This window comes from Ursus americanus, chromosome X (genome assembly GCF_024610735.1).
Source record: "Ursus americanus isolate L20-20 chromosome X, mUrsAme1.1.p, whole genome shotgun sequence".
In the NCBI taxonomy this organism is placed as follows: domain Eukaryota; kingdom Metazoa; phylum Chordata; class Mammalia; order Carnivora; family Ursidae; genus Ursus; species Ursus americanus.
The window spans coordinates 20,879,106-20,900,829 of NC_142164.1; the positions used below are offsets into that span (position 1 = coordinate 20,879,106).

The following is a 21,724-nucleotide window of genomic DNA, read 5'->3' on the forward strand; positions in this document are numbered from 1 at the left end:
GACTCATCACTCTGCCATTTATCCCACAAATAAATCCACTTCCACTGATGGGCAATGTGCATTTTGCTGACATTTCGTGGGGGAATAGAAGACCTGGTTACATTGCATACCACAGAGTGAAATTTAATCTGATTCCTTATTGGACATTTCTCTCCCAGAGTCTCTTTCCTATCTAACTCTCCTCAGGTCTTTCCCCTCTTTCTTACTCTACTCTTCCTGTCTTCTCAGTTTCTTTGCTCTCTTGTGTCCTCCTCCATTCTATTTACGTCTATCCCTTTCCTGTTGTTTTAAAAAATTTTTATTTTTATTTAATTTTATTTATTATTGTTATTTTAAGTAGGCTCCATGCCCAATGTGGGGCTTGAGCTCATGACCTTGAAATTAAGAGTCGCATGCTCTACCAACTAAGCCAGCCAGGCACCCCTGTCTCATTTCTTATAGAGAGAAATTTAACTTTTCTCTCAGCTTCTTCAGTTTACATCCTCCTGTAGCAACTCAGGCTTCCATTTTGTTTGGGATCTTCATCTTTAGAAGGCAAGGGACATTACTTATGACAATATTGCTGATTTTTTTCTTTTGCCTTCAGGCTCCAATATGGCTAGATACTGCCATTTACTGATCCTGTCTTCATTTAAAATTTTGATATTTTGTTCATCATGTATTTTGCATTATTTTTTATTTTAAAAAGGTTGCATTAAAATATTATTTATCTTGATTCTGAGTCTTTTGCTGCCTCCTTACATTTTGCATCCAAGGTCAGTGCCTCACTTGTCCTGGCCTTTGATAATCTTTAGGGATTTTAGAAATACATTTTAATGTACTTTATACAAGTATAATTTTCCTGAAATACAGGCTTTCTTGAGCTACCCAGTCTGACCTTTTGTATATTAATGCTTCTTTCTGCTTGTCAGAAAGTGGTGTTAGAGGAAAAGTTAGGAATTGACTTTACTCCAGAATACATGAAGGAAATAGTTGGTCATACAAGTCAGGGTATGGTTAAGTGGTAAATGTGTGAAACAGTGTTAGATGTTTTAGAGGGCAGCAAGATGGGCCAGGGCAAGAGAGATCTGGAACTGGAAATGAAACCAACATGTCTGGGAGATCCCAACTCAGTAATGGATTCAGCTTCATGTCCAGAAAAATATAGTACAGCCAACATGAAGCAGTTCAGGTAGATGGCCAGCATCAGGAGATCTGTCAAGGGCACAATTTTCCTGAAACAGAGGAGAACAGCACTTCAGAGTTTAGAAGCAGAAACAATGCACAAACACAAGATATTTGGTGAGGTGGAAGCCTGGTGGCATCTGGACCAGTGGCTTTAAAACTGGAAGAAGGGGAAATGAAAGTTGGGGATAATTAGCATTTTTTGCCCTGAGTGGTTGGAGCAGGGATAAGGAACATGTTGGTCCCAAGCTTGTGGCTCATTCTGCAAATGGCTTTTAGCCATAGGGAGTGGCACGAGAGAAGAGAGGAACCAGGCAAGACACTAGAGCTAAGAATGGGAGAATATGTATAATGCCTTCTCTATACTATGCATACCTAGAAATAGGAAATTTTAAACAGCAATCTTTTGTTGTTGATGATGATGATAAGGTGATTTAAATGTGATATTACTTAGAGAAAAACATCCAGAATACTGTTTTGCTCTTATCACTAGAAAAAGGGTTTTCTTCCAAAGTTTAACTCAATTAATGTCTTACCTCCCCCAATATGCCAGAACCACAAATTCTGCAGGGTGTTAGTTATGCATTAAATTTACCTTCTCATATTCATGATGGCTAAATCATTTTTACTTTTATATTGCCTTCTTACTAATATTTTGCCAAATTCACATATGCACAGGAAGAAAGTTGATATTTTCTCTCTGTTAGCATGAGATGCTTTATTGCTGAACTCAGTGGCACCACATTAATTCAAAGGGAGAGAGGCCAATGAGACTGGAAATCAAGCTCTTCAATTCCAGATTTCCACATTTATTGCATTTGAGGATGCCAAGGCGTAATGATAAAGCATTCCAGCAGGCAGAACACACAGTTTTAAGCCTATTTACTCTGCTGTAGCCGAATGTCTCTGCATATGACAAATGTTGTGAATAAGTATGTTTCAAGGCCAAAGAGCTCTATGAGAAATCCCATCGTTCTAAAGATCACAAAATCATTTCAGAAATTGAACAATATTACAGCAGCTTAATAGCAAATTTGAATCTTATGTCTCCAACATGTCAAGAGTCCTTTAAAGCATCCTGTGGGTGGTTTTTGCACAACAGCCAGTATTCCTCTCCTTTGGACATTCCAGGAACTGAAACTTAAATTCTCCCAAGAAGGGAATTGACTCACTACTTGGTTACCAACAAACCGTTTAAGGTTCTCATGGTGGATGAACTCAGGAAGTTAGGCTTTGTTGGTGCAAAAGAGTCATTTTGATGGAACAATGGACACATCATACAGTTTGAAATTAGGGAATTCACTTCTGGCTTTTAGAACCTGAATCCTTTATGTAAACCAGTTACATTTATTACCTTAATAGCATTTGTCCCTTTTCCAAAAAGGCTTAAAAATGCAACTGAACTCAATAAAATAAGTGCCCAGAAATCCTTTTTGTTTTATATTTGTATATCAGCCCTGTGTTCTGAATTTTCTGGAACAAAATCTTTTTAAAAACTGTCTTCTTAGACCCCTTAACTACTGACAATCCCAAAATATTCCAACATTTTCTCATGCAGACCGTATCTCCCTTACAACTTTTTACATTCTGAGGCAGCACAAAAATCTTCTGTAAAACAGCATGAGGCAAAGTTGGTATCAGCCTTGTTCACCATAACTGGGATCGCAGTTTCAGAAAATATAAGGAAATCATTGCTTTGGAGCTTCTTTATGTGAGGGGGCTGCAGAGGGAAGGTAACCCCAAACTTACTTGATCTGTCCAGACCTAGCTGTGACCAAAGCAGACTCACATTTGAGTATGCTTTTGGGAAGAGGGTAAAATAAGAGGGAAAAATAAAGCACTTGGGAAAAGATATGGCCTTCTCTGTGTGCTTTAATGAAGAAATTTGATGCATATTCCTCACATGACTTATTTCAACCTGAATCTAAATCCACTGATCTGTAAAACACTCTTTGGATTTACAGCCCTGATTTTTTAAAATTTTATTTTTCGATTTATTTATTTATTTTTTGATTTTTTATGATAATTTTTATTTTGTTATGTTAATCACCATACAGTATATCCTTAGTTTTTTGATGTAGTGTTCCATGATTCATTATTTGTGTATAACACCCAGTGCACCATGCAATACGTGCCCTCCTTAATACCCATCACCGGCCTATCCCAATCCCCCACCCCATTCCCCTCTGAAGCCCTCAGTTTCTTTCCCAGAGTCCACAGTCTCTCATGGTTCATTCCCCCTTCTGTTTACCCCCCCTTCATTCTTCCCTTCCTTCTCCTATCGATCTTCCTATTTCTTATGTTCCATAAATGAGTGAAACCATATGATAATTGTCTTTCTCTCCTTGACTTATTTCACTTAGCATAATCTCCTCCGGTCCCGTCCATGTTGCTGCAAATGCGTAATCGTTCTTTCTGATGGCTAAGTAATATTCCATTGTATATATGGACCACAACTTCTTTTTTTTTTACTTTTTATTTTTTTATTTTTTTAAATGATTTTTTATTATGTTAGTCACCATACAGTACATCCCCGGTTTCCGATGTAAGGCTCGATGATTCATTAGTTGTGTATAACACCCAGTGCACCATGCAATACGTGCCCTCACTACCCATCACCGGTCTATCCCATTCCCCCACCCCCCTCCCCTCTGAGGCCCTCAGTTTGTTTCTCAGAGTCCATAGTCTCTCATGTTTCATTCCCCCTTCTGATTACCCCCCTTTCTTTATCCCTTTCTTCCCCTACTGATCATCCTAGTTCTTATGTTCCATAGATGAGAGAAATCATATGATAGTTGTCTTTCTCTGCTTGACTTATTTCACTAAGCATTATCTCCTCCAGTGCCGTCCATTTTGCAGCAAACGTTGAGAATTTGTTCTTTCTGATAGCGGAGTAATATTCCATTGTATATATGGACCACAACTTCTTAATCCAGTCATCTGTTGAAGGGCATCTCGGCTCCTTCCACGATTTAGCTATTGTGGACATTGCTGCTATGAACATTGGGGTGCATATGGCCCTTCTCTTCACTACGTCTGTATCTTTGGGGTAAACACCCAGTAGTGCAATGCCTGGATCATAGGGTAGCTCAATTTTTACCTTTTTAAGGGACCTCCACACTGTTTTCCAGAGTGGCTGTACCAACTTGCATTCCCACCAACAATGGGGGAGGGATCCCCTTTCTCCACATCCTCTCCAACAATTGTTGTTTCTTGCCTTGTCAATTTTTGCCATTCTAACTGGCGTAAGGTGGTATCTCAGTGTGGTTTTGATTTGAATTTCCCTGATGGCTAATGATTTTGAACATTTTTCCATGTGTCTGTTAGCCATTTGTATGTCTTCATTGGAAAAGTGTCTGTTCATATTTTCTGCCCATTTTTTGATTTGTTTATTTGTTTCACGTGTATTGAGTTTGAGAAGTTCTTTGTAGATCTTGGATACCAGTCTTTTATCTGTAGTGTGATTTGCAAATATCTTCTCCTATTCTGTGGGCTGCCTCTTTGTGTTTTTGACTGTTTCCTTGTACAGCCCTGATTTTTAAATTTACTGATAATAAAGTCTTCCCCGGGCCTCATCAGCTCTTGATTGTTAAAGTATCTCAGTGTTGCTGGTATGGTTTGCACAAACCCTAACTGAACTGCTAACATACCCTGAAATCTCAGCAGGATTAATTTTTTCACAGTTTGAGCGATTTTTATCAGATTAATTACTACCTCCTGTAGTCCAATTCCTCATTCTCTGCCAACTCACCTCAAGAAGGTATATCTATTTCTGGAGCTGTGAGAAATCTGTCAAGATGCATTTAGCTGAATGCATTTTTTTTGGGGAGGGAGACAAAACTAAGTTCTTGAAACGATCCTTGCTGGGCTGGTGGTTGAACGTTGAGAAGCTACATGTAAATAGGTACAGTGCTAGGAAAAATTTGGAAGAAACTCAAACACTTGGAGACTAAGAACCATCCTGCTCAGGAATGACTCGATAAACCAGGAAATCAAAAATCAAATTAAACAATTTATGGAGACCAATGAGAATGAAAATACAACAGTCCAAAACCTATGGGATACTGCAAAGGCAGTCCTAAGGGGGAAATACATAGCCATCCAAACCTCACTCAAAAGAATAGAAAAATCTAAAATGCAGTTTTTATATTCTCACCTCAAGAAGCTGGAACAGCAACAGAGGGACAGGCCTAATCCACGCACAAGGAAGCAGTTGACCAAAATTAGAGCTGAAATCAATCAAGCAGAAACCAGAGTACAGTAGAGCAGATCAACAGGACTAGAAGCTGGTTCTTGGAGAGAATCAATAAAATTGACAGACCACTGGCAAGACTTATCCAAAAGAAAAGAGAAAGGACCCAGATTATTAAAATTATGAATGAAAAAGGAGAGGTCACGACGAGCACCATTGAAATTGGAAGGATTATTAGAAATTTTTATCAACAGCTATATGCCAATAAACTAAGCAATCTGGAAGAGATGGAATCCTTCCTGGAAACCTATAAACTACCAAGATTGAAGCCGGAAGAAATTGATTCCTTAAACAGGCCAATTAATTATGAAGAAATTGAGTCAGTGATAAACAACCTTCCAAATAACAAAACTTCAGGCCCGGACGGTTTTCCTGGGGAATTCTACCAAACATTCAAAGAAGAAATAATACCTATTCTCCTAAAGCTATTTCAAAAAATAGAAACAGAAGGAAAGCTACCAAACTCATTCTATGAGGCCAATATTACCTTGATCCCCAAACCAGGCAAAGACCCCATCAAAAAGGAGAATTACAGACCGATTTCCCTAATGAATATGGACGCCAAAATCCTCAACAAGATACTTGCTAATAGAATCCAACAGTACATTAAAAGGATTATCCATCACGATCAAGTGGGATTCATACCTGGGATGCAAGCGTGGTTCAATATTCGCAAATCAATCAGCGTGATACATCATATCAACAAGAAAAGACTCAGGAACCATATGATCCTCTCAATCGATGCCGAAAAAGCATTTGACAAAATACAGCATCCTTTCCTGATTAAAACCCTTCAGAGTGTAGGAATAGAAGGTACATTTCTCAATCTCATAAAAGCCATCTATGAAAAGCCTACTGCAAATATTATTCTCCATGGGGAAAAGCTGGAAGCCTTTCCCTTAAGATCAGGAACTCGACAAGGATGCCCACTCTCGCCACTATTATTCAACATAGTACTAGAAGTCCTTGCAACAGCAATCAGACGACAAAAAGGGATCAAAGGTATTCAAATTGGCAAAGAAGAAGTCAAAATGTCTCTCTTTGCAGATGACATGATACTCTATATGGAAAACCCAAAAGAAGCCACTCCCAAACTATTAGAAGTTATAGAGCAATTCAGTAACGTGGCAGGATACAAAATAAATGCTCAGAAATCAGTTGCATTTCTATACACGAATAACGAGACCGAAGAAAGAGAAATTAGGGAATCCATCCCATTTACAATAGCACCAAAAACCATACGTTACCTTGGAATTAACTTAACCAGAGACGTAAAGAAACTATAAATCACTCTTAAAAGACATTGAGGAAGACATAAAAAGATGGAAAGATATTCCATGCTCATGGATCGGAAGAATTAACATAGTTAAAATGTCCATGCTACCCAGAGCAATCTACACTTTCAATGCTATCCCGATCAAAATACCAAGGACATTCTTCAAAGAACTGGAACAAACAGTCCTTAAATTTGTATGGAAACAGAAAAGGCCCCGAATCTCCAAGGAACTGTTGAAAAGGAAAAACAAAGCTGGGGGCATCACAATGCCGGATTTCGAGCTGTACTACAAAGCTGTGATCACAAAGACAGCATGGTACTGGCACAAAAACAGACACATAGACCAATGGAACAGAATAGAGAGCCCAGAAATGGACCCTTGGCTCTTTGGGCAACTAATATTTGATAAAGCAGGAAAAAACATCCGGTGGGAAAAAGACAGTCTCTTCAATAAATGGTGCTGGGAAAATTGGACAGCTACATGCAAGAGAATGAAACTTGACCACTATCTCACACCATACACAAAAATAAACTCCAAATGGATGAAAGACCTCGATGTGAGACAGGAATCTATCAAAATTCTAGAGGAGAACATAGGCAACAACCTCTACGACATCGGCCAAAGCAACCTTTTTCATGACACATCCCCAAAGGCAAGAGAAACAAAAGATAAAATGAATTTATGGGACTTCATCAAGATTAAAAGTTTCTGCACAGCCAAGGAAACAGTCAGAAAAACTAAGAGGCAGCCCACGGAATGGGAGAAGATATTTGCAAATGACACTACAGATAAAGGACTGGTATCCAAGATCTACAAAGAACTTCTCAAACTCAATACACGAGAAACAAATAAACAAATCAAAAAATGGGCAGAAGATATGAACAGACACTTTTCCAATGAAGACATACAAATGGCTAACAGACACATGAAAAAATGTTCAAAATCATTAGCCATCAAAGAAATTCAAATCAAAACCACACTGAGATACCACCTTATGCCAGTTAGAATGGCAAAAATAGACAAGGCAAGAAACAACAATTGTTGGAGAGGATGTGGAGAAAGGGGATCCCTCCTACATTGTTGGTGGGAATGCAAGTTGGTACAGCCACTCTGGAAAATAGTGTGGAGGTCCCTTAAAGAGTTAAAAATTGAGCTACCCTATGATCCAGCCATTGCACTACTGGGTATTTACCCCAAAGATACAGACGTAGTGAAGAGAAGGGCCATATGCACCCCAATGTTCATAGCAGCAATGTCCACAATAGCTAAATCGTGGAAGGAGCCGAGATGCCCTGCAACAGATGACTGGATTAAGAAGTTGTGGTCCATATATACAATGGAATATTACTCAGCAATCAGAAAGAACGAGTTCTCAACATTTGCTACAACATGGACAGCACTGGAGGAGATAATGCTAAGTGAAATAAGTCAAGCAGAGAAAGACAGTTATCATATGATTTCTCTCATCTATGGAACATAAGAACTAGGATGATCAGTAGGGGAAGAAAGGGATAAAGAAAGGGGGGGTAATCAGAAGGGGGAATGAAACATGAGAGACTATGGACTATGAGAAACAAACTGAGGACTTCAGAGGGGAGGGGGTTGGGGGAATGGGATAGACCGGTGATGGGTAGTAAGGAGGGCACATATTGCATGGTGCACTGGGTGTTATACACAACTAATGAATCATCGAGCCTTACATCGGAAACCGGGGATGTACTGTATGGTGACTAACATAATATAATAAAAAATCATTTAAAAGAGAAAAAAAAATAAATAGGTACAGTGCTTTCAAGAAGACAGGAAAGTACTTTTGTTTGGTTTAAAGTTTATTACTATGAATAGTTGGCTGCATTTTTAACAGGCATTATATCTGATTTAAACCATCATGAGGACTCCCTATAGGTTTACTAATTCTTTCCTTTTATCTCCAGATGTGCATGCCTTGTTTCTTAAAGTGTCAAAACCCTTCTGCATATATTTGGAAACTCCACTGGCTTCTATCATAATATTTTAAATATTTTATTTATATATTTGACAGAGAGCAAGGGGAGGAGCAGAGGGGGAGTACGAGGGGGCGGAAAGAATCTCAAGCAGACTCAGTGCTGAGTGTGGAGCCCTATGTGGGGCTTGATCTAGTGACCCTGAGATCATGACCTGAGCCTAAACCAAGAGTCTGATGCTTAACCAACTGAGCTACCCAAGCACCCCATTCTACCACAATATTTTAGCCAGCCCCTATTGTGAATAGCAGAACCAGGTGTAGGAACCATTAAAGTGCACGAATAATGAATAGATACACAAATAAATTGGGGAGAAAGGATTCCTTATAGTAGAATGCCAACTGATATATGTGGAGGGAATGGTAGAGCTGGGAAATCATTTTGCTGCCTTCATAATATAGGAGGGTTCGAGCAAGAATCATCAACTGGTGCTAACTTTGGCAGGGGGATTTTGACGAAGAGCTAGATATACCTGAATCTAATCATATGGATACATCAGACAAACCAAAATTCAGTAATAGTCTATAAAATACTAGGCCTCTACTCTTCAAAAATCTCAATGTCATAAAAGACAAAGAAAGGTGGAGGAACTGTTTGAGATTAAGAGAGGCTAAAGGGATATGACAACTAAATGCTGCTGGGTTGCTTCCTATACTGGAGGAACCAAAATTCTATAAAGGACATTATTGGGATGATTGATGAAATAAGAATATGGGCAATAGATAAAAGTATTATAACAACATTAAATTTCCTGAATTTGATAAGCATACTGTGGTTATCTAAGAGAATATCTTCATCCTTAGAAGAAGTACAAACTGGAGTATTAGAGGGGTAAAGGGGATTGATGTATGTCATCTACCTTCAAATGGTTCTGAAAATAAATGATATATATGCATATATTAAATATATATAAAGTTCTATATAAGATATAGAAATTAGTTCTATTTAATAAATTATACAAAAACACATATGCATACATATATACATACATACACACACACACACACACACACACGGAGTCAAAAAATGATGGCAACTGTTTCCCTTATATGTATACCTTGTGGATTCTCATCTCCATTCCTTCACTGATATCACTCCCACAACAATTCTCCCTAACTTTGCAAGTTGCAAAGTTACCTAGATCTCCAGGTCCATTTCGAACATGGCCTCCCTCTATGCAATGCTTCCTTTTCTACATTCCTCCAGCATTATTGGTGTCATTATCATCTGACCTGATCCTGTTGATTGGCTATGTTTTGGGATGCAAACAGCATAGTGGCTAAATGCACAGACTGTAGAATCAGACTGTTTGAGTTCAAGACTCAGTTCTGCCACTTACAAGCTGTATGACTTGAGTAATTTCTTTACCTTCTATCAATCTTGGTTCCTTTGATAAGAAGCAGTATTACATGAGGGAGAAAAGAGCTCTCATTGGGAGTTCAGAAGCTTGATTCTAGATGTAGATTTGTCACAAATGTGTGACCATGTGGGTCTCAGTTCTCTCACCTGTAAAATAAGGGGGTTGGATGAATAAGTGGTTCTCCACCCAGGCTGACATTAGAATTATCTGAGAAGCTCTAAAATACATATAAAATATATCAATGTCCAATGCCCACCTCCTTTCCCCCACCCCCATCTCCAAATTCTGATTTGATTGGTAAAGGGTGAGTGTCAGGTATGGTAGTCCTTAGAAGCTCTTTGCAATTCTACGATTTTATGCAAAAGTGCTGCTGTGGATTCTTTGTTGTTATTGAGGGCCTTTCTGTCTCCTGTGGCCTAGGGCTTGATCACATGGTAGGGGCACACAATGCCAATATGTTAACTAAAATAATGATCAGCTAAGATTTTCCTCTTTTTTAACCCTGGCTAGAAAGAGACATCTCTGATGATCTCAGCATCTTGACAGAATGATTAATGCCTGCTGAATCTCCTACTAGCCATAGGAAATTAGCTGAAGCAGTGTATGCTTTTAATGGGAATCTAGCCTGTCAATGGGCTATTTCTGTCATTGTGGTTTAGTTTGATATTCCAATATGCCCCTGCTGCTTTCCTTGATACTTAGCAAAAAAGAAGAGGCAGCGGTTCTCCCTTGGTTCACATTTGACCAATTGCTATGCTTCAGGCAACCACAAAACACCATAGGTGTTGAAAATGATTAGGGACAATTAAGATAGTGCAGCCTCCAAGGAAGAAGCGACTATCAAGTCTTCGATCTCCCAAATGCACAGGTTGTATGTTCCTGCAGCAGCAATTACCTAAAAATATCTAATACTTAATTACTTTCAAAGTGTCAGTCTTCATAACCGGGTATTAGAATATTCTAATTGATAGCACAGCTGCAGCTTCCTTGCCTGACACTGGCATATGGCTTGCAATATTCTTCTACCTTGATCAGTTTTCTTTCTTCATAAAGCTCACTTACAGATTGCAGAATGCAGGCATGATCTACCTAGGATTGAAATTAATGGATCCTTTTTTGTAATTTACCATTTCCAGCTTTGAGTGAAAGGGGAAAACACACACACACACACACACACACACACACACACACAAGTAAAGGAGAAGAAAAAGAAAAATAGTTCAGCTTAGAGGACTATGGCAACCAAATTGTGTTGGAAAACTTTCCTGTTGCTTTTGCATTTCGTTTTAAGAAAATCCTATACACATGCAATATAGTTGTCAGCTAGAGTCACCCTCATCATCCTTAGAATCTAAATAAGGTTGGCTGGAACCTCTATCCCAGTGATTGTGAAAAGTCCAAAGCCCTCCATGAGCTGTGAATGCCATTGCAGTCACTTGCAGTTCTGAGCACTTTCCATGTCAGGGTCTTCTCACTCTACTGTATGTGCAGTTTCTGTTCTGTAGTGTGTTGTCTCAAACTCAGAACATAGCCCCTTCCCTTAATTTTCCAAAAGCTCACTCACACAAGGAAAGTGGATGTGGCCAATTTTAATGAAGTTTGGGGGATACGGAGGGATTTTTTTCCACAGGCATGCAAACAACTTTAAATGGAGTAGTAGCTGTTCTTGTCCTTCAAAGTCCCTTAGCCCAAGCTCCAACCTCCCACCATGTTGCTTAGCCTCCTTGATCTTTCCTCATGGCCTCTTCCCTTTTCTTTACTTTTTGCTCCTGTCCTCTCAAGAGGAATCTAAAAGTATTATAAATTTCCTTTTGCAGAGCAATTAGGCCCTCTAGTGCCAACTCCGAAACTTAATTCTGGGCCTCCCTTTGCATATTCATAGCCATACATTTACTGCTTAAAAGGGCCCATCTGTTGGGGTTTGTTTTCTAGTATATACATAAGTGACTGTGTGTGTATGTATGTGTGTGTATACATGCATACATATATACTCATATATATATCAAAATTTATAAAACTTATAGGATATATCAATTAAAACTTAATCTTTTATTTGGCTACAGGATTTCCTATAAAATAGACTTTAACTCATGTGTAGGGCTCTGGGTTCTTCAAGTCCTAATTGATTCTCTATACAGCTGTCAAATGAATCATCCAGAAACTTTTTTCATCATGTTATTTCTCTGCATACCACCCTTCATTAATGTGATCTAGTGAATATTTAGATGTTAGTGGTTGATAATGGATTAATATATTATTTCCAGAAACTTAGGCATTTTATAAGGAAGTTTTAATGTCTTGAACTAGAGGAATGAGTCATAATCTACGTGTTGTGCTTAGAATAGATTCTAGAATATAATAAGGGTTTAGTGAAGGTTAGTGACTAATCTTGTTGTTGGAATTTTGGGTGTGGTGGTAGTGGCTGGGTCAGCAGGAGGAGGGTATGGACAAAGCATGGGGACTTTTTGGTGCTTCTCAAATTCCTGTAGTTAAACAGCTTATTTTTGCCTGTGAGTAATGTCAGAGCTAGGATTCCCAAGTAGCTCCTTCTTTGTTGTATTCACTATTGCCCATGAACTTCCCCTGCCAAGTCAGGAGTTATCATTAAGTGAATGTCTAAACTCTTCAGTGTTCTATGCAACATCTGGCATGAGCAGACTCCTCTTTATTTTTCCAAACTTTGATTCCCCTGCATCCATATACAATTTTATGTTCTAGTTATGCTTGTCTTTTGCTTTTTTTTTTTTGCTTGTCTTATACCTTTGACCTAACAAATTATGCTTGCTAAAATAACCTTAATTGGGAATTCTCTTTTGGAAGTAAGGGAATTATACTGGGATCTACCTAAGGGGTGGTGGTAGTTGGAGATCAGAAATTAAGAATTAAGTTAAGCATTGTTAAAGTCCACCATCATTACACATTTCCTATTTTCTAAACACGGCCATATGGTGATCATCTGCATTCCTCTTTACCTTTCTTTAAACATAGTGTTTCCCAAAGTTAAGATTAAAAGTGTTTTCTCCAGTATTACACTGTATGTTAACTAACTAGAATTTAAATAAAAATTCGAACGAAGAAAAAGTAAAAGTGTTTTCTGAACCCCACTGATATATTGCTGTTTCATTGAGCAGGATTGTTTTCCTCTGCTCTGATTTAACCTGCTTCTTAGTGAGAATAGACAAAGCCAGTGTGGGTGATCTTACCTAGAGTAAGTCAGGGTTCTTCAGAGGCCAGAGGCAAGCCCCAACTCTGTTAGCAGAACCAACAGAGGCAAGGCTCTCTGTGAAGACCTCCAAGCACTGACAGGTGGGAGGTAGAGGATTTGGGCATGCTTCAACAGGCTTAGTCTCTACCTGAACCTTTTTCCAAGGATAGTTACATTCTGTAGAAGTCTGGCTCATTGGTTGGTCCATACTTTAATGAATGCTATCAATCAAAAAACATGCTGCTTGCTCATAACTAGGTTTATTGTTGTCTTCCTGAAATAATTTCTTTGGCCATCCAGTCCCCCAACAAAATTCCATATTGGAGACCATATTGAAAACACTGTTTTTTTGTAAGATGGTAAAATTGGCCCATCTGTTTCTCTCTCTGCTTACTTGTGAACAGGGGAATGGTGAGACACACTCCTCACCATGGTCTGGACTCAGTTCAATGCATTACACCAGCCAGAGAATCTCACCTTGTTTACTTCTGGAGACTGTTTCCTTCTCCTGGAGGAGAACAAACTGCTTTGGGAAAAGGTCACAGTCTAGTCATGAATTTCTCTGACAAGATCCAGCTAAGTGGAGGAGTATAGGATAGGGAAGTCTGGTTTTGGAATAAAAAAAGAGATGGCTGGGGCTGGTGCACAACACCAGTGTCAGTGTCTGAATGTCTTAAAGGGATTGGAGGGGGAAAGTATAGAACCTGAAGAGCTGAGATGCTACTGCTTACATCTGTCCATGTACTAAAGGGTCAGTCAGTAATAGTGTTTTTCTCAGTTGTTGCCTCTCCCTTATCCTGACCCAATGTATAAAACAGTTTCTTCACTTGTATTAATACCTTGCCCTGGAAATCCCACAGGGTTTTTGTGAGAATCAAAAGTGGTAATGATTGTGAAGGTCTTTGCCAGTGGAAAATTGCTGTACAAATGTAGGGACTTGGCTAGAAAACCATAGAATCTTAAGATTTGATGAGACTTAAAAGGTAATCTAGTCCAATTTCCTGTCCTATGCTTGAAGAAACTATAGTTACTATATTTACTTAAATATTTACAAGTGTAAGTATTACTTGGAGAGGGATTGAGTCATTCAATGAATATTTATTGAGTAACTATTATTTTTCAGATGCTGTTGTAGGTGCTGTAAGACAAAACAATGAATAAAAGAGATGAGACCTCTACCCCCAAAGAGCTTAAACTTGGGGTACCTGGGTGGCTCAGTTGCAGCTCAGGTCATGATCCTGGTATCCTAGGATTGAGCCCTGTGTCGGGCTCTCTGTTCAGCTGGGAGTCTGCTTCTCCCTCTGCCCCTCTTCTTGCTCCTACGTTCTCTCTCTCAAATAAATAAATATAATCTTAAAAAAAGAGCTTACACATGAGTAGGGAGGGCTTATATAACATGTAAATAAAATAATATAGATAATTTCTGATAGTGATACATGGCATGCAGGTAATTAAAATAGGAGTGTGTGATAGAGTGACTTGGGGGAGCAACCTTAGATTATGTTGTCAGGGAAGGGTTCTCTGAGGAGGTAATACTTAAACTTAGTTTTTAATGAAAGAAGGAGCCAGACTACAAAGACCAAGTGAAAGAACATTCCAGGTTGAGGATATAGCCAATGAAAAGGCCCTGAGTGGCGGAAGGTATATTTGAGGATCAATGTAGCTAGAACAGATTTTGTGAAGAGGAGAATACTAAGAGAGGAGACCATAGAGGTATGCAAGGACCAGATCATGAAGGGAATTTTAAACAAACAAACAAGTAAACAAACAAACAAATCATTTATATTTGAATCTAAATGTAATGGGAAGCCATTGGGAAGTTTTAAGCAAGGGAGTTACGTTATCAGTTTTGAGTTTTAATAAGAATCTTCTCGCTGCTGTGTTAAGAAAAAAAACAAAGGCAGCAAGGGTGGAAACTGGGGTAGCCATTAGGAGACTGTGGTAATTGCATATTTGTTTTAAAGTATTTGTTCCTTTCTTGCCACGATTTCGATTTCCTGTAGGCTGAATATATTTTCCCTCCCCTTAACTTTGAGCTTGGCCATGTGACTTGACTTGGCCAATTAAATTTGAGAAGATGTAACCTATATCCTATTAGAGCTGAGCTGCAAATGCACTTACAGTTCGGCTCTGCTGCCCATGAGCTTCTGATCTTCACTATGAGAATAGCATGGCCTTCAGGGTCCTTTGTAGACACATGGAACTAAGTTCATTCCAGTGGAACCCAGCAGAATTCAGTTGAGTTGCACCCCTCATGTAAGCAAGAAATAAATATTTCCAGAAGCCCCAGAGATTCTGAGATTGTTTGAAGCTACCAAAAGCAATAACAAAAACAAAACCACAAACCCAAACTCCAAAATGAACAAAACCAACCCCCTCCAAAAAAACTGGTAACAGTGGAAATGGTAAGAAGTGGTTAGATTTTACATATATTTTGAAGGCGTAACTAAAAAGACTTGCTGATGTTTGCAAAATGTGGGGTGAAGGAGAAGGAGAAGAGTCAAGGATCACTTTTGAGCATCTGGAAAAATGGGGCATCCTTTACTGCAATGGGGAAGAGTTAGGGAAAATCTGGTATGAGGGGAACTAGGGGTTCATTTTTGGCCATCTAATGTTTGAAGTGATTATAAAAAGATCCATATATTGATCTACCTTTGCCTCCCAACAAATTCTTACTTTATTTATTTGCTTGTTTATTTTATTTGCTTGTTTTATTTTGCTTTATCTACAAAAAGAATATTTGGTAGCTTACATTAAAGTACTGGTAAAACCATTAATGCTAAGGGATTCAGAGGGAAAATTATATTGAAAAAGTCTGGCAGAGGAAAACTACTGCAATTCAACACAATTAGTTTTGAGCTTCTTAGTAACCAAAATGAAGAGGCAAAGGCAGTGAGTTGTAAAACTCTCATTTTCTGGGGCAGTAGTTCTCAAACTTGGATGTGGAGTATAATCCTGGAGCTTAGCCAAGCACATTGTAAATGGTGACCCCTGATGCTGCACAACTCAACAGCCCTGTCCAGCACCCACTTCTAGAAATCTAAATTTAACTGGTCTAGGATGGAGAGGGCATGTGAATATGTTTACTATTAGGTGATTCTAATGTGCAGCCAGAATTGAGAACTACTACTTTTATAGAAGAAAGAATACCCATTGATATGGAAAGATAAACTTGTTGCTGAGCTCTGATTTTGTCTCAGGCATCTTTATGTAAGGGGTATTGAACTATGTAATGAATGATGCTATAGATTAGCAATTTCACACGATATATGGAAGCTTTTCTCCTTTACTGCTTATTATATGTACTCTCAGTGAAAGCTGAAGTTGTGAGGTTAAAATGATAGTTGTGTAAAAGCAGAAGCCAGAGTGATAGGGTCTAGTTATGTAGCTTCTGGTAATTTGGTTTAGCAGAGTAATAAAGCTTGGAAAATCATGGGGAGGAAAGAGTTAATGGAATCCTCATGAACACCAGTAGTTTCAAGAAGACTTTGCTCAGTTTGATCATCCAAGCACTCGAGTATTCCTCAAGTGTCTGAGCCTTTCAGCCAGTTCTTTCCCCCTTAACTGAGGTCTGCCTGCAGTTGGAAAGGGAGTGGTTTGTGTTCTCCTTCCCTTTTAGTTTTGTCACTGTTATGCTTTCCCATGCCAAGCAGGTTTTTCCTTTGGGGGAAGACACTTAGGCAGAGAATGAAATTAAGAAATAATGTAATGATCATGGCGGCAATTCTTTGCGCAGCCTAAGAGCAGTTGGCTGCTAATTGTGAAGCAGTAATAACGGGGGCCCTGGGCCATAAGGTTTGCATTTGGAACACCTGTAGTTTTCATTTAACACCATGGATCATTAAACAGCTGCTCAAAATGGCCTTATTAAAACAAACACAGTTGCACTGTTTTATGCGTGTGTTATATTGCAGTGAGAAGATCAGATGCAAACAGAGGGAACTTGTAAAAAAAGAAGACACTCTAAGCATATTTAAAGGTACTTTCTCATGAAGGCAAATCTAGCCGGGTATTTTTCTGCCTTTGTGAAGTTGAAACTGATTGAAGTCATTGGATTTTGCCTTAAGCTTTTTCACTGGGGCTGAGTGGCATGGAAAACTTAATGATGAGAGTCCTCTAAAGAGGAGGACTTCATTGAAGTCACTGGCATGCTCTACAACTGGCCTTTCAGGTGTGTTTCTTTCACTGAAGAAAGCAAAATGCATTATCTTCCGTAATATGAAGATGACCTTCTGGGAAGAAGAGGAGCTTTGTGGAGTTTTTCCATCATTGGGGATGTGTTTGTTTTGTTACCCATACTTTCACATTGATATCCCCTTACCTGTTTCATTACACATTTGTAAGGTGGGTAATTAAAATTAGATATTGAGTTTGTGCCCAGAGTCAGGGTGCAGACTAAAGCTGGAATCTAGAGATTTTTTATTTTTTTATTTATTTTTTTTCTAATAATGATTTTTTATTATATTATGTTAGTCACCATACAGTACATCCCCGGTTTTCGATGTAAGGCTCGATGATTCATTAGTTGTGTATAACACCCAGTGCACCATGCAATATGTGCCCTCCTTACTACCCATCACCGGTCTATCCCTTTCCCCCACCCCCCTCCCCTCTGTAGCCCTCAGTTTGTTTCTCATAGTCCATAGTCTCTCATGTTTCATTCCCCCTTCTGATTACCACCCCTTTCTTTATCCCTTTCGTCCCCTACTGATCATTCTAGTTCTTATGTTCCATAGATGAGAGAAATCATATGATAGTTGTCTTTCTCTGCTTGACTTATTTCACTAAGCATTATCTCCTCCAGTGCCGTCCATGTTGTAGCAAATGTTGAGAACTCGTTCTTTCTGATTGCTGAGTAATATTCCATTGTATATATGGACCACAACTTCTTAATCCAGTCATCTGTTGAAGGGCATCTCGGCTCCTTCCACGATTTAGCTATTGTGGACATTGCTGCTATGAACATTGGGGTGCATATGGCCCTTCTCTTCACTACGTCTGTATCTTTGGGGTAAACACCCAGTAGTGCAATGGCTGAATCATAGGGTAGCTCAATTTTTACCTTTTTAAGGGACCTCCACACTATTTTCCAGAGTGGCTGTACCAACTTGCATTCCCACCAACAATGTAGGAGGGATCCCCTTTCTCCACATCCTCTCCAACAATTGTTGTTTCTTGCCTTGTCTATTTTTGCCATTCTAACTGGCGTAAGGTGGTATCTCAGTGTGGTTTTGATTTGAATTTCCTTGATGGCTAATGATTTTGAACATTTTTTCATGTGTCTGTTAGCCATTTGTATGTCTTCATTGGAAAAGTGTCTGTTCATATCTTCTGCCCATTTTTTGATTTGTTTATTTGTTTCTCGTGTATTGAGTTTGAGAAGTTCTTTGTAGATCTTGGATACCAGTCCTTTATCTGTAGTGTCATTTGCAAATATCTTCTCCCATTCCGTGGGCTGCCTCTTAGTTTTTCTGACTGTTTCCTTGGCTGTGCAGAAACTTTTAATCTTGATGAAGTCCCATAAATTCATTTTATCTTTTGTTTCTCTTGCCTTTGGGGATGTGTCATGAAAAAGGTTGCTTTGGCCGATGTCGTAGAGGTTGCTGCCTATGTTCTCCTCTAGAATTCTGATGGATTCCTGTCTCACATCGAGGTCTTTCATCCATTTGGAGTTTATTTTTGTGTATGGTGTGAGATAGTGGTCAAGTTTCATTCTTTTGCATGTAGCTGTCCAATTTTCCCAGCACCATTTATTGAAGAGACTGTCTTTTTCCCACCGGATGTTTTTTCCTGCTTTATGAAATATTAGTTGCCCAAAGAGCTGAGGGTCCATTTCTGGGCTCTCTATTCTGTTCCATTGGTCTGTGTGTCTGTTTTTGTGCCAGTACCATGCTGTCTTTGTGATCACAGCTTCGTAGTACAGCTCGAAATCCGGCATTGTGATGGCCCCAGCTTTGTTTTTCCTTTTCAACAGTTCCTTGGAGATTCGGGGTCTTTTCTGGTTCCATACAAATTTAAGGACTATTTGTTCCAGTTCTTTGAAAAACGTTCTCGGTATTTTGATCGGGATAGCATTGAAAGTGTAGATTGCTCTGGGTAGCATGGACATTTTAACTATGTTAATTCTTCCGATCCATGAGCATGGAATATCTTTCCATCTTTTTATGTCTTCCTCAATGTCTTTTAAGAGTGATTTATAGTTTCTAGAATAAAGGTCCTTTACGTCTCTGGTTAAGTTAATTCCAAGGTAACGTATGGTTTTTGGTGCTATTGTAAATGGGATGGATTCCCTAATTTCTCTTTCTTCGTTCTCGTTATTCGTGTACAGAAATGCAACTGATTTCTGAGCATTGATTTTGTATCCCGCCACGTTACTGAATTGCTCTATAACTTCTAATAGTTTGGGAGTGGCTTCTTTTGGGTTTTCCATATAGAGTATCATGATATCTGCGAAGAGAGACATTTTGACTTCTTCTTTGCTGATTTGAATACCTTTGATCCCTTTTTGTTGTCTGATTGCTGTTGCAAGGACTTCTAGTACTATGTTGAATAATAGTGGCGAGAGTGGGCATCCTTGTCGTGTTCCTGATCTTAAGGGAAAGGCTTCCAGCTTTTCCCCATGGAGAATAATATTTGCAGTAGGCTTTTCATAGATGGCTTTTATGAAATTGAGAAATGTACCTTCTATTCCTACACTCTGAAGGGTTTTAATCAGGAAAGGATGCTGTATTTTGTCAAATGCTTTTTCGGCATCGATTGAGAGGATCATATGGTTCTTGAGTCTTTTCTTGTTGATATGATGTATCACGCTGATTGATTTGCGAATATTGAACCACGCTTGCATCCCAGGTATGAATCCCACTTGATCGTGGTGGATAATCCTTTTAATGAACTGTTGGATTCTATTAGCAAGTATCTTGTTGAGGATTTTGGCGTCCATATTCATTAGGGAAATCGGTCTGTAATTCTCCTTTTTTTTTTTAATGATTTTTTATTATATTATGTTAGTCACCATACAGTACATCCCCGGTTTCCGATGTAAGGCTCGATGATTCATTAGTTGTGTATAACACCCAGTGCACCATGCAATACGTGCCCTCCTTACTACCCATCACCGGTCTATCCCATTCCCCCACCCCCCTCCCCTCTGAAGTCCTCAGTTTGTTTCTCATAGTCCATAGTCTCTCATGTTTCATTCCCCCTTCTGATTACCCCCCCCTTTCTTTATCCCTTTCTTCCCCTACTGATCATCCTAGTTCTTATGTTCCATAGATGAGAGAAATCATATGATAGTTGTCTTTCTCTGCTTGACTTATTTCACTTAGCATTATCTCCTCCAGTGCTGTCCATGTTGTAGCAAATGTTGAGAACTCGTTCTTTCTGATAGCTGAGTAATATTCCATTGTATATATGGACCACAACTTCTTAATCCAGTCATCTGTTGAAGGGCATCTCAGCTCCTTCCACGATTTAGCTATTGTGGACATTGCTGCTATGAACATTGGGGTGCATATGGCCCTTCTCTTCACTACGTCTGTATCTTTGGGGTAAATACCCAGTAGTGCAATGGCTGGATCATAGGGTAGCTCAATTTTTAACTTTTTAAGGGACCTCCACACTGTTTTCCAGAGTGGCTGTACCAACTTGCATTCCCACCAACAATGTAGGAGGGATCCCCTTTCTCCACATCCTCTCCAACAATTGTTGTTTCTTGCCTTGTCTATTTTTGCCATTCTAACTGGCGTAAGGTGGTATCTCAGTGTGGTTTTGATTTGAATTTCCTTGATGGCTAATGATTTTGAACATTTTTTCATGTGTCTGTTAGCCATTTGTATGTCTTCATTGGAAAAGTGTCTGTTCATATCTTCTGCCCATTTTTTGATTTGTTTATTTGTTTCTCGTGTATTGAGTTTGAGAAGTTCTTTGTAGATCTTGGATACCAGTCCTTTATCTGTAGTGTCATTTGCAAATATATTCTCCCATTCCGTGGGCTGCCTCTTAGTTTTTCTGACTGTTTCCTTGGCTGTGCAGAAACTTTTAATCTTGATGAAGTCCCATAAATTCATTTTATCTTTTGTTTCTCTTGCCTTTGGGGATGTGTCATGAAAAAGGTTGCTTTGGCCGATGTCGTAGAGGTTGTTGCCTATGTTCTCCTCTAGAATTTTGATAGATTCCTGTCTCACATTGAGGTCTTTCATCCATTTGGAGTTTATTTTTGTGTATGGTGTGAGATAGTGGTCAAGTTTCATTCTTTTGCATGTAGCTGTCCAATTTTCCCAGCACCATTTATTGAAGAGACTGTCTTTTTCCCACCAGATGTTTTTTCCTGCTTTATCAAATACTAGTTGCCCAAAGAGCCGAGGGTCCATTTCTGGGCTCTCTATTCTGTTCCATTGGTCTATGTGTCTGTTTTTGTGCCAGTACCATGCTGTCTTTGTGATCACAGCTTTGTAGTACAGCTCG

The 21,724-nt window shown here is 39.0% G+C and overlaps 1 protein-coding gene across 2 annotated transcripts in view; it reads left to right on the forward strand.

Annotated features, from left to right (window-relative positions):
* SMARCA1 (SNF2 related chromatin remodeling ATPase 1) overlaps positions 1-21,724 on the forward strand; it is a 734,807-nt gene that overhangs the window by 220,495 nt on the left and 492,588 nt on the right. The gene's annotated exons all lie outside the window — the stretch shown is intronic.